A 13,414-nucleotide genomic window follows, 5' to 3' on the forward strand; every position below is an offset into this window, starting at 1 on the left:
CTCCTCTGATTTTAATAAATACAGTGTTGAAATATTAAAAAAAGAAAATGTTATTAATAAAACCATAAGAAGAAAAATATATTTACTATTCATTAAGTGGAAATGAATCATCATAAAGGTATTCATCCTCATTGTCTTCATGTTGAGTAGCCTGAGGAGGAGGAAGAAGAGGAGGGGTTGGTCTGTCTCAGGCCCAGGCAGAGGCAGAAGAGGTGGAGGAGGTGGAAGTGAAGGCAAGAGAAATTTAGCAGGGAAAAAAAAACCTGCACGTAAGTGGACCCACACAGTTCAAACGACACAGTTCAAGAGTCAACTGTACTTGCCTGTGATTATGGAGTGTTGATGCCCATGCTCAAATCTGTGGCGTTACTTAACTTCCAGTTCACGATGGGCAGCTCAGGCTGTATGGTTGCTTGATGGACCAATTCAGTCCTTCAGTCTCTACGTGGGTCCAGCAATACTCCAGAAGTTATTCCTCAAAAGCAGAAGAATCATCTGTGAAAAAGAACATGATTTTTCTCAAGAAGCCCAAGGGTCTGGACTATATTTCTCTCATCTGGATTTGTCAGAGGTTTAATACAGCATTTCTGTTTGCAACAAGTGGTCCTTATGAATTGGTATAGAGAAGAATTTGCCAGATGGATAGTGGCATACCTGATGCCAGAGGGTGCATTAATTTGCTCCAAAAAGATATTACATTTGAGGGAGTAGTTGTAATTGGTGTCACAATTTGATTAAGTTTATGATAATTTACTGTTATTCTCCAAAATTCATCTTTCTTCTGTATAAGACAAATGGGGGAGATTTGTGCGAATGTGATAGAACTCGTCACTGCTGTAACTTTCGAATCTTTGGTGATGATAGCAATCTCTGAAAGCCTCCTAGGGGTATACAATTATTATTAATTTACACAGAAAGAGGGCAGTTCTAGGGGCTTCCTCTTAGCCCTTCCTATCACAATAATCCTCACTTCAAGAGTCAGGAAGTATGAGTTCTGCCAGTTGCCAAATATGTTTTTGGAAACTAGGAAAAATAACTATGAGGCTAGATTTACAGATCCACTTAGCCCACTGAGAGATGGAGTCAAGCCAAAACTCCATTTATGATCTGACTCCATGGTCTCCACTCTAAATGGTGGATCCTAAAATTTTGAGATTCTCTAAAGATTAGTCATTTCAGAGCCAGTGCCCAGAAACCTGAAAATGTCTGGGTATTTTCCTTTCCCCAGAGTGTAATCACCCTGATAAATAGGTGCACTACATTTTGGGGAAATCTAAGAAGAAATTTTACAGTATATTCTTGTTGCAACCTCATTGGGTCCTTCTTCAAGAAGTTCAAACCTCCCTTCCTTTTAAAGGACCCCTATAAACTGGTGAGAGTCCATGACTCTCCGTGATGACTATTTAAGTCAGAAATCTGTCCACTAGACTTAATTTTTTTTTTAATTTACAAATGAACTAAGATTTTATTAGGTTGACAATCCATTTCAGTCCCAGGAACACTATGATAAAAAAAAAAAAAAAGTCACTGCCCAAAATCTCTGTGGATAAAACCATTTGGCTCAGGACTCAGGCCGGTTATCCAGTAATATAAATAGAATCTTGACCACCTTTTCCCTGGTGGTTAAGTGATTTCAATTGTCCTCTGCAACTCCTGGTAGCCTATCTGAATAGAGTTATATTATGCTGTCATCCCTAAGCTGCAAAAGGACAGACAACATTGAGATTTTCAAAGATACTGGTACTCCTTTCACTAAAATATTTCTCAATGCCTTAATGATAGGAGCTCTCATCTGAGCTCTCACTGGGGCCATATTGAGGGGTGGATAAGCAGGTCACCTATGACTAATCCATGCCAACAAGTTTACCTTCCTAATCCTCCTTTGAATTTCTTCTTATTATATCGGTTTCATTTAAGGAAAGCCACTGTTGGTTCCTAGTTTTAGTCAACCCATGAGAAAACTCTTTATAGAGTTATTCCCAGCCACTCAAGCTAAATATTGAATATAGAATCTATGGTAACTGCACCCACATTAACAAATTTGGCCATATCCAAAATTATATTTCTTCCTCTCTTGTCTAAAACCACTAGATTGCATTCCCACAATTGTTTTCCAGGTTTCTGATACTATAAATCTTGCCGTTCTTCAGTGTGTCTGTTACATCCTTCTAGGCCAGACTCTATACTTATCCCCCCAGGGTCTGTTGGTCTGTGACTCTAGTTATGAGTCTGGGGCAATAAGAAGTGGGGAAGGTGGATCACAGCTGTATCCCTATGCAAGGTAATTGTTTCAGGGCCTTCAAGCAAGGAGGGGGCGGCTAATCTCAAATATGGAAAAGAGAAAGCTCAGTAAGATTTGGAGTTCATGATTCTCAGAGTCATTGGAATCTACCCAAATGTCCTCATTTCAATTTTTGCTCTTTCCCAATCAATGCCCTAACTTTTACATAAGAGACCTGGCAAGTCTGTGAATTTCATTTCAGTTATAATTATCCAACCTACAGAATGAAAAAACAATTTTTATACATTAGCCATATGGCTATAACAGATATTTTTAGGGCAGTCCTAGAAGCTCTCTGGTTCTCTGACTGTGTCTTGAGCTGAGAATTTGAAATCCTAACCTTTTATTTAGATGTAGCCAGCCCATTCCATAGTCTGTATTATCTTTATTTCCTCTTAAAACCCAATTGTAATAGTTAGTAGTCTTTCAAAGGCTTTTCTATAATATACATGTTATTCCAGAAAGCTATAGATAATTGTTTTGCCACTGCTTTCTGTGGACTACCAGTGTTCCATTTTTCACTGGTGATGAGGTGGTAATTTTTTCTGATCTAACAAGGTTGGATAACTAAATCCCAAATTCCTATCTTTGAGATTCTGCATCCTGGAACCACTTCTGGAACCAAATTTTATTATCAGTCAGGATTTTCCCAAGAAAGCACTTGCCCCTCTAGGTTATAGCAGGAAGGGATGATTAAATACAAAGGGAATTACAAAGTTACAAAACTATTGGGAGGACTGGGGCAATTAAGGTTCATGGAAACATATTGCTGGCTTTGAGGACATTGGAAATCCAGGAACTGCAATAAGTGGTGATTACAGCTGCTTGAAGAACCTAAGTAGATAATTCACAGAGCGCACCCAGAAGGAGCTGTAAACTTCATGTTTGCTATCAACGCAGGCATCTACCAGCCACTGCTGGGGGAGAATAATGGCTGTCTTTTCTTCTGCCTTCCAAATATATACAAGATGCTTTGCATTGGCAGAATCTAAATAAGGCAGTGAGGGAATTCAAACAATGTGTTTTCCAGGCTGCCAGACCCCATAGTATAGGGAAGATTTATGGATATTCAAACTCATATACATTTGAATGTCAAACATTTGGACAGTCAATATTTGACATAGTATATAACTATTAGCTTCTCAAAAATATTTAAAATGTGGAAACAAAAAGTAATGCTATTAGCATTCAATTTTTTCCTATTGCTTTTCTCTTCTCATCTCTGAACCAGTTATTTTGAGCCTTTAAGACGAGAGACTAAGTAGGTGAGAGGTAGACAGAGAAGGATTTAATGATCTTGGGTACTGATTAGGGAGGGATGGAGAGAAAGGCACAAGAGTGCTATGAGAGCTTTGGAGGAAAGGGGAAAATGACTTTTAGAAACATTGTTGTGAATCATTTGTTTCTTTCAAGGCATTTAAGAAACACAAAGGATTTTGGTTGTTTTGAAATATCTTGTGGTTGCTGCATTTTGTTCATATATTTGTTTACAGCAGAGATTCTCTAAATATGGTTCACAGATCCCTAGAGGTCCTTAAGAAACTTTCAGGGGCTCTGTGGGGTCAAAATTATTTTTGTAATAACATGAAGACATTGTTTGCCTTTTTCACCATGATGAAATTTCTACTGATGTGCAAAAACAGTGGTGGGTAAAACTGCTGGCAATTTAGCAAGAATCAAAGCCATGACCCCAAGTTGTACTAGTCTAAGTCAGTATGTTCTTCACCACCATGTACTTGCATATAAAAATAAAATAATTTATGTTTCACTTAATAATGTCCTTGATGAAGTAGTCCAGATTAGTTTACTGACTCTTAATCCTTGAGTATACATCATTTTTATATTCTGCCTGACAAAATGAGAAGTATGTAGGTAAAGCGCTCCTGCTACATGCCAATCTATGATGACTGGAGGAAAACCACTCCCGTGACTGAATTGTGAGCTGAACTAGCCAGGGTTTTCACAGAACACCATCTTTACTCGAGAGAACAATTGACAGACAAACTATCATTATCTGGACTTGAGCATTTGGCAGATGTGTTCTCCAAAATGAACAAAATGAGCCTATCACTTGAAGGAAAATAACTTATACTGTATGTTGCCAATGATAAAAGCTAAGCTTTCAAGTCAAAATTAACATTTTGGGAAATTTGTATCTAAACCATGAGTTTGACAGCTTCCCGATACTTAAAGACCTCTCTGATGAGATCGGTGGTGATATTAAAAATGTGATGTTTTTGTACTGGGTAATGAAATACGTCAACATTTGGAAGATCTGCACAACTCAGTGAACCAGTATTTTCCAAATGATCAAGGCATGATGTTAAAACATCATACATGGGTTAAAGATCTCATCAAAGTGCAAGTCAGACTAATTGATTATAATGTAACAGAGTACCAAGAGTTCATTGATATATTGTATTTAATACTTTCAGATGCCACATTGCAACTCACCTTTAAGTACCTACTGCTTGTTGAGTTTTGCTGTGGTATCAAAGAATTTCCACAATTATCTGAAAATGTTATTAAAATATTTCTTTCTTTTTCAACCATATATCTGTGTGAGGCTAGATTATATATATATATATATATATATATATATATATATATATATATATATATATATATATATATATGCTACCCCAAAATATGCCACTTTATGTAGGATTATTTTGAGCTAAAGGCACCTAAAAACAACAACAACTACAGTAGGTGCAAGAAGGGCATGCTGACCTTTCTCTTCCTGAGAGCAGGAGATAAAACTCCCATTTGGAAGATGTCCCTCTTATACTAGAAGGAAAGTAATATTCTTATCATCAAGGATGGGAAGTTGAGGCTGAGAAAATTCTGTGCAGACTTTGTTAAAATAATTCTTATCTTCCTTTAGCCTCCCCTCATAGTTTAGTTACTTTTCTCCACTGCCTCTCTTTGTTCAACCTAATATGAAAGCATTTAGGTTTTGCCACTTCTTTGGGTCTTCATTTCCTTATGAGGGCTCCTGTGTCACATACAACTTGTATTAAATAAATTTTTTTTCTTTTCTCCTGTTGATCTGTCTTATGTCAATTTCATTCTCAGGCCCAGGTGAAAAACTCAAAGAGGGTAGAAGTAAAATTTTACAGACTTTATTTCTTTTAGAGTGGTTTTAGGTTCCCAGAAAAATTAAGCAGAAGATATAAAGATTTCTAATATTCTCCCTTTCCCCACATGTACCTAGCCTCCCCTATTATCAACATATTTGGCAGTTTCTTACAAAACTAAGCATTTACCATATGAACCAGCAATCATGCTCTTTGGTATCTTCTCAAAAGAGTCGAAAACTTATGTCCATACAAAAACCTGCATATGCATGTTTATTGTAGCTTTATTCATAATTGCCAAAACTATGGAATTTGCGGAAGCATCTAAGATGTCCTTCAGAGGTGAATGGATAAAATGTGGGACATCCCAATGATGGAACATTATTCAGTGCTGAAAAGAAATGAGCTATCAACCAATGAAAAGACACGGAGGAAACTTAAATGTATGTTACAAAGTAGAAGAAGCCCATCTGAAAAGGGTACATATTGTATGATTCCAACTATATGACATTCTGGAAAAGACAAAATTATGGAGACAGTAGAAAGAGGACTGGTTGCCAGGGGTTGGGGATGGGAGTGGAAAGATGAGTAGGTGGAGCACAGAGGATTTTTGGAGCAGTGAAAATACTTTGTATGATACTACAATGGTGGCTACATGTCATTATTCACTTGCCCAAACCCACACAATGTACAACACCAGCAGTGAATCCTAAGGTAAACTATGGACTTCGGGTGATAATTATGTGCTCATGTAGGTTCATCAATTGTAACAAACGTGCCACTTTTTGATACCATTAGAGTTTAATTTCTTTTAATATGTTGGGAGTAAATCATATTATGCATTGCTATTATGGACAATTACCATTTTAGGAAAAATTTATTAATTTATTCCATTCTTCTTCCTCTTTCCCTGTATTCTTATTGTAAAAACCCAAAAGAATCTATATGGAGAACCAAGCATTTCTTAGTTGGGTGGGAGAAGAGAGAAAACTAAGCAAGGAAACCCAGAACGCTCTTCATGAGCCCAGAACAGGTACTTATCTGAACTATGAGAAGAATAACAGGTGAGTTTTAGCAGGAAGGGAGGGAGTGTGGCTCAGAACCAGGGCTCATCCTTGAGATGAGTAGGTCTTGGTGAAAGCATGTGAGCATTAGGTGCTCCTGATGGGAGAGAAGGCAACAAAAGGGGGCACCAGAGGTGCTGCTATCAAACCAGCTGTTTCACAATTTTTTTTCCCCAGGGCCAGTCACACTTCAGAGGCTTTGCTGCACCCACATTTAGCTAGAGACAAATAAGGAGTATGAAAGCTCCCAGGGCTTCAAGCTTTTAAAAAGCTCAGTGCAATTTTCCAGCCTTTGCAGTTATTTAACCAAGGCAAGCAAGAGGGTTATAAATTCAAGAACTTTGTGATTGAGATTAATGTGCTCAGAAGTTAACTCTTGCCTTCACAGGCAACTGAGAAGAGAACATTAGACTTTAAAGATTCTCTAAATTAAATCTGCCTGCTTGGTGGCCTAAAACAAAACATGGCTCCTGGAATATAACCTCTTCATGGTTGGCAGCAGAGCTAGATTAAGTGGTGGCCAGTTAGGACATGAACCTAGAGTTGCAATCTGTAAAGGATGAAAAAGCATCACTAGCAAGGTAACACGTTACAGGTAAACCTGGTCTTTAACCAGAGAATTGCCTTCAGGAAGATTGCTCTTTGACTGGAAGGAATAATTTCAATATGCGAGGTAGGGTTATGGTAAACCAGCCAAAGAGTTTACTTAGAACTCTTTCTATCTTCATTTAAGCTCAGACTTCAAAAGCTGAGAATAACACAATAGGTTTTGGTGTCAGGTTATGCTTATATTTCTAAAATAAAGTGCTAAACCACCATGCAAATAAGGTCTACTAATGTTGCAGGTTTAGGCAAACATCCATTTGCAGATATAAACAGGATTGGGCTGAAGACGTCAAGTGGGAGTAGTGATTTTTGGAGAAAGTTACTGGAGTACTATGGCTACCCCATCCTTGGCAGTGTTAGAGTGATAGAGTGTGTTTACTTCTACCTCAAAGAAGAGCTTAAGGAAAACTACTTACACCGTTTGACCTATGTCTCTAAAGTTTGTAGGGAACAGTGACTGGACAAGCATAAAGAAGAAAGACTATGGCTGGCTTGCTGCTGTCAAGCGATGAAACAATCTCTACACAGCAGCCTGGTGGGTAAGGGGGTGACAAAGGCCACTATGGAAACAGCTTATTGCCTGGCCACACTTTGAGATTCCGCCGGTAAGTTGACAATGAGCACCTGACAATGGTAAGGTGACAAAGTGGTTTCAGGCAGAGTCTTACCACACAGCAAAAGCAAGTTCACCATAGGTCAGTTTCCCTCTTCTCTGATGCCAGAGGACAGGGCTGGGGGTGGTGACGCTGAATAAGAGGGGTGGTGTGGCAGTGTCCATTCTGCTGCTGAGGAGCCCACTCTAAACAGCCAAGCAGTTTGACAGACTTGCACAGCCAAACCCTAAGGGGGCGGAGGGGAGAAGTGGGTGGAGAGCCCTGTGCTCAACTGAAATTAGGGAGATGGATGAGAACAGTCTTGTGGCTGCCTCCCACCAGACGGAAAGGCAGATGAGAAACCGCCTGTAGCAGCTTCTCACAAGGCTCCTTGTCCCCCCTTGTTCTAGGAGGAATCTCAGGACTTTCAGTGAAGACTTGCCTACGTGGCCTGTGTGGAAACAGTCCAGGTTGTCAGGGTGCCGTGGTGAAGCTGTCTCCCAACGTCTGCCTTGGCATGACATTGGGATTGGGAAGTGGGTTTTGCCTGAACAGACAGCCTGGAGGGTTGATAGGTCCCCCAGCCATGGAGATCGACTGCTTGCATACGACCAGAGGCTGGACCAGGAATGAGGAGCTGCCAAGTGGAAGGAGATACAGCCCCTGATTATATGAGTACAGTTGCAGGTTCCCAGTTGGGAAATCTCAGAAAAACCCTCAGCAACACCCAACAGGGGAGCAATCAGCCTTGAACATGCACCAGGCCCAGAGAGTGCCAATGCTTTATGGCAACAGTACCGCCAGGTGCGGCCTCTCCTGCTGCCTAGCTTTTGTGTCTACCCATCACCCCAGAGCAGAGGTCAGAATCTGTCTAATGAGAATGGGGTGTTCTAAACGAATAAAAATCAGAGAAAAAAATAACAGGCTGATCATGCCTGCTTTTCACCATTATAAGCTTTCAGCTGGAAGTTGCACAATATGGAAGAAGAGAAGACTTACATTAGACTGAAGTTTGCACTTTCGACGATTACATTGGAATGAACATTTTAACTACTGATATTGAGGTTTACCTGTAAGTGTCTGGAGAACTTTTAAAACATTATCTACAAGTGAACAGAAAAGCCAAGATTTCATTCATTGGCGGGGAAAGAACGAGGTCACAGAAAGGGTTTCAAGGACAGTATGGAAAAGAATAACATTGTTTTCTCCTTCTTTCCTATTGGGTTCCACTTTTGCAACATCAAGGCTACATCAAGGAATAAGCCTAAGGAGCAGTAGGTAGCGAGAAACTGACTTTGCAGAAGCTGTTTCCTTTTGCTGAGTGGGGTATGCAAGTTTGAGCCGGAGTTGAATTGCCTAGAGAAACCGAGGAAGGACAGAGTCTTCTCCCCGACCCCTGGCTCCTCTTTTTTCACCTTCCTCCCTTCCCTACCTTCAAATAAATATTGAAAAAATATTTAAGAAATATAGGTTTGAAGGAGTGCCAAATTATTAGTCTGTTTGCTGCAGCACATAATTTGGTCCAGCCCTGGTCCAAGATTTTTTTTCCTAGCTAAATTAAGAATCAAGTTGAAGGTAATTCTAAGTTGAATAGGTTTGAAATAAGAGGTGGAGCACTTTTCCAAACCTGGACAGCTTTATGAACAATTTATTTTGGCTTTTATAAATTCACCAGAAAATATAACTGTCTTCCCAAGCAGGCCACAGTTCCAACATGGAGGTGGTTTATGTTTTATAATTAGGGCGAATAATGTCTAGCAAGTTTCAGTGTTTTTAAGAAATGAAACAACTTTTACGTATATCCGCAGGTTTCATACGAAGATACAGTTAGCATGCTTTCAAAAGATAATTCTTTTTTAAACAGAGAGAATAATTTGCTATAATCAGGCCCCATTCAATGGTTCTTAGCTCTGGAAAAACTTGTTTTTAGGTAAACACTGGGTGATGATTCATAGCTGGAGGAGAAGCAGAGCATTAGGCCACTAAAAGTAGTGCTTAAGGGTTTCAGAGATCTTGTCATCATACTAACAGCCAATCAGCATGTTTTACTCTTCATTCCATATATCAACATATTTTGGTTATTTTCTAAATGCAGAGATGAATACCTCTCTGATCAAACAGAAGCTGAATGTTGGAGCTCAGATTTCATGTAACAATAGAACTCAAAAGAACTTTGAATCATTTGTTTGACCCATCCAAGTGCATGCTCCTAGATCAGAAATTTTCATTTATTTTTGTGGCATCCCACATACAATTCCGAGAATCACAAGAGGAATTTTACAATACTCCAAATTAATTAACTTTAAAGTGATATGTCTTAACATATTCTTAGCAGGATGGTTGGAATGTAATAAAATGAAACAAAAGTGAAGATCTCTAAAGTCCAAAAGGTTGAGTCTTAGGGTCTGAAACCCATCAAAGTGGAAAGTTGTCTGCAGGAGAGTTTGCAGGAATTGAGGATCAAGAGGTTGCCTCAGCCAGTCTTTACATTATTTTTTTTCATGCATGTTTGATAAGCAGGTAACACACATGATAGATACTTTGTCTAGTGTCCCACACGCTGCATGAGGGAAAAATTAGCATAGTCCACATGAATAGAATGCAGATAAGCAGAATTCTGCTTAGCGTAGAGTGACTCAGGGCAATTGCCACATTCATATATTTGGGGATGAGGGGGACGTGATGGTGAGGTGGGACAGGAGGCAGGTACAAGTGTCCCCACCAACTTATACTCAGAAAGATTGGAGTTTTGTAACCATGACAACCACTCAAAACTTATACACTACCACCAAAGCAAAACTCAAGAGATGCCCCTTCCTTTTCTTATCTCTAAAATCAAATACTGTGTACATTTTTCGTTCAAAGCTGTCTTTTATGTTAATATAACCACGTCTGTTCCTGTGCTATTATTGTTTTCAGGCTCTGAGTACCTGGGTGATTTGTTCTGGATCTTGAACTGCTTGGATGCCACCAGACCTCTTCTCACCTGGAAACAATTTCAGAGATAAGAGCAAAGAGTCATCCAACCTCTCCCCAGTTACAGGCTGCTCCTCGTCACTGGAAGGCATTGAAATCCATCTTACCCCCTATCATCTTGCTCACAGTCTTGGCACATCCCGACTGTATTTCTCTAGGTATTCTTCGGCTTTCCCTCCTGAGTCCTCACTGGATTTTTACACTCTGCTCTCTACACCCGCCTCAGTCACAGAGCTGCATCTTTCTGACTTCCCCAAGAAATCCAAACCCACCAATTATGTCCTGATATTTGGAGTTTCCCTGAAGATTTGTGGGGTCTGAGGAAAAGATAACCGTGTACACACACAGCACTTTGGTGCCATCCTACTGGCCTCCCTGCTAATGTGACACCCTCTATCCTGCCCGAAGCCCCTGGGTTAGTTGTAGAGTCCTACAAGCCTGTTTTGTCCTCTTGTCCATACCCCTTTCTTTGTTAATAATGCCTCAGTTTTCCTTCTCACACCCCCTGCATGCCATTTTGGGCAAACTGTCAGTCGAGGTGCCCTGGAGTCCCTCATAGAAGGTCTCATGACCCCAGCTACACCAACTAGCCCTTCTTTTCCAGCATTTGAGTCAGTTGTAGCTGATTCATCCAGACAGTTGCACCCCCCCCCCCACAAGAAACTGCCTATTAGATGCACATATTCCTTTTCTTTCTAAAGCCTTTCCTTCAATTTTCAAAGCTACACCATTCATTTCTTTTCTATTAAAGTCATAGCTGCAACTAAAGGACCCCAAGTGATACCAAAACATTGCCTATTTTCTTGCTTCAACTACCTGGGAAAAAGCTTTTTTCTGGAATTCTGGCAAATGAAAATTTTCCATCTTGTTATATAAATACTAGGAAAATCCCCACAGTTCTTGAATCTAGTAAATCTTTTTTCAAGAGTAAGAGGAAGAGAAAAAAAATCCTTGAACTATCATTAATGGGCTTTCCAGGGGAGAGAGGAAGGGGTCTAAAGTTCACGGGTAAACACACTATAGGTAAATATGCTCAAAGCTGCCCACAAAGGCTTTAGTATTTGTCCAAGGTGGGCTGAGATGTGCAACTGATATGTCTTCTAAAGGCATAATCTACTGACTGCTGATGGAAACATATTCCTGGAAGTTAAATAGTGGTCTTAAACTAATTGTTCCTCTTTGTTTACAAGGGACCGAGATTGATGGCACTCGTACTCTTCCTTTCGATCATGTGATTAATCAGAACAACTTAATTGTATCTTCTTCTTAGCTAGAAATTGCACTGTTAATATGTCAAATATTTTATTGTCTTGGTTTTCTCTACATACAACTAGATTGTGAATAGAAATTATCAATTAGGTTAACTGCAAATTGAGTTTGAAGAAAATATGCACCTCTCATTAAATGATCAACCAATGTTTCTTGAAAAAATTGTAGCAGTAAGCCAGATTTTCATTTGGCCTTGCATAAAAATACACAGAGAAATTTAACAGTTTTCCAAAATTTCAATCTGGCAGGTATCCTCAAGTAAATATTTTCAAGGAAAAAAGATATTTAAGAGATAAATATTTATCCATGAGATGTGGTTAGATACAAACAGTGCTGTAGTAGTTGTCAGATATAGTAGGTTATTAGTATTTTTACATAAGGTGAAATGCATGCTATGAGGAAAAATTATTATATAAAGTATGATGTACTCAATAAAAATGGAAATTGGTCTGCATTATACTTCAAGTTGGTCTAATATTGTGATTGATTATCTTGACTGTAACAGAACTGAGTCTTGCAGACTTAAGGCATTCTAAAGTGGTCTATAGGTTGCCATGGCAACTCCCAAAATGTATTCCTACACTGTTTGGGGGCATTTCCACTGCACCAATTGACAAGCAGCTGGGAGAGAAAGACTGTTCAGTTGGTGGCTTACTAGAGTAGTTTTGGATTGGACCTCAGAGGAAAAGATAATTATTAGAATGCTTAAGTTACTTTGCATTTTTCAAACTATTTTCAACATTCAAGTTTGGCATTCTTCACAAAATTTATAAAGTAGGTCAGTATTCTGATTGCCCTTTTTATTTAGCTGAGAAAACAAAGGATTGTAGGCCTAGAAAGCATTTTCAGGGCATGGTCCTTAAGCAAGATTATAATTAAGCCATCAGGAAAAAACCGTTCTGCATTTTATTCTGAAAAATCTTCAGTTTATTTGCAACCTTCCAATGAAAAAGGGGGAATTTTCCTTTATTATCAGTCTATATCCATCCAAATATAATTTAAGAACATTTATTACCAACAATAACAACAAATAATAAGATTTCTATTGATTGAACACTGGATACATGCTAAGTACTCTGCTAAACTCCTTCCATACATTACATTGCTTTTTCTCTCACAACAGTTCCATGAAGTAGGTGTTATTACTGCGACTTACAGAAGAGGAACCTGACTCAGAGAGATTAATTAACTTGCCCAAGTTCACTATTAAATGGCAGAAGCAGAATTTGAAACCAGGTCTATTTGACTCCCTAGCATGAATGCTTAATCATTTGGTCACACTTTCTACTATCATTGTATATTTGCATGCAACATGCATTTGTTGTACATAGTACTGTGATAAGTATCATACATGTAACATGCTTTTGAAGTAGTAGTGAGCTACAGAAAGGGCGGGGCTGGGGTTAGGGAACCTGTGTTCACACCCAGACAGGACCAGTTTATAGCTACTTTTCCCTCTGATTATTGGAGGGATTTCGTGAGATTAAAGCAACAGTGGCAGCCTCAGAGCTTGGTGTAAAGGCATAGAAAAGATGGTCCACTCAT

At 39.1% G+C, this 13,414-nt stretch overlaps 1 long non-coding RNA gene across 1 annotated transcript in view; it reads right to left on the reverse strand.

Moving 5' to 3' along the window:
- Positions 1-328: 328 nt before the first annotated feature.
- Positions 329-13,414, reverse strand: part of LOC123648540 — an 87,072-nt gene continuing 73,986 nt past the window's right edge. Inside the window, exon 4 of the long non-coding RNA XR_006738657.1 lies at positions 329-495. This is a non-coding gene — a long non-coding RNA (uncharacterized LOC123648540). The remainder of the gene's footprint in view (positions 496-13,414) is intronic.

This window comes from Lemur catta, chromosome 12 (genome assembly GCF_020740605.2).
Source record: "Lemur catta isolate mLemCat1 chromosome 12, mLemCat1.pri, whole genome shotgun sequence".
Taxonomy (NCBI): domain Eukaryota; kingdom Metazoa; phylum Chordata; class Mammalia; order Primates; family Lemuridae; genus Lemur; species Lemur catta.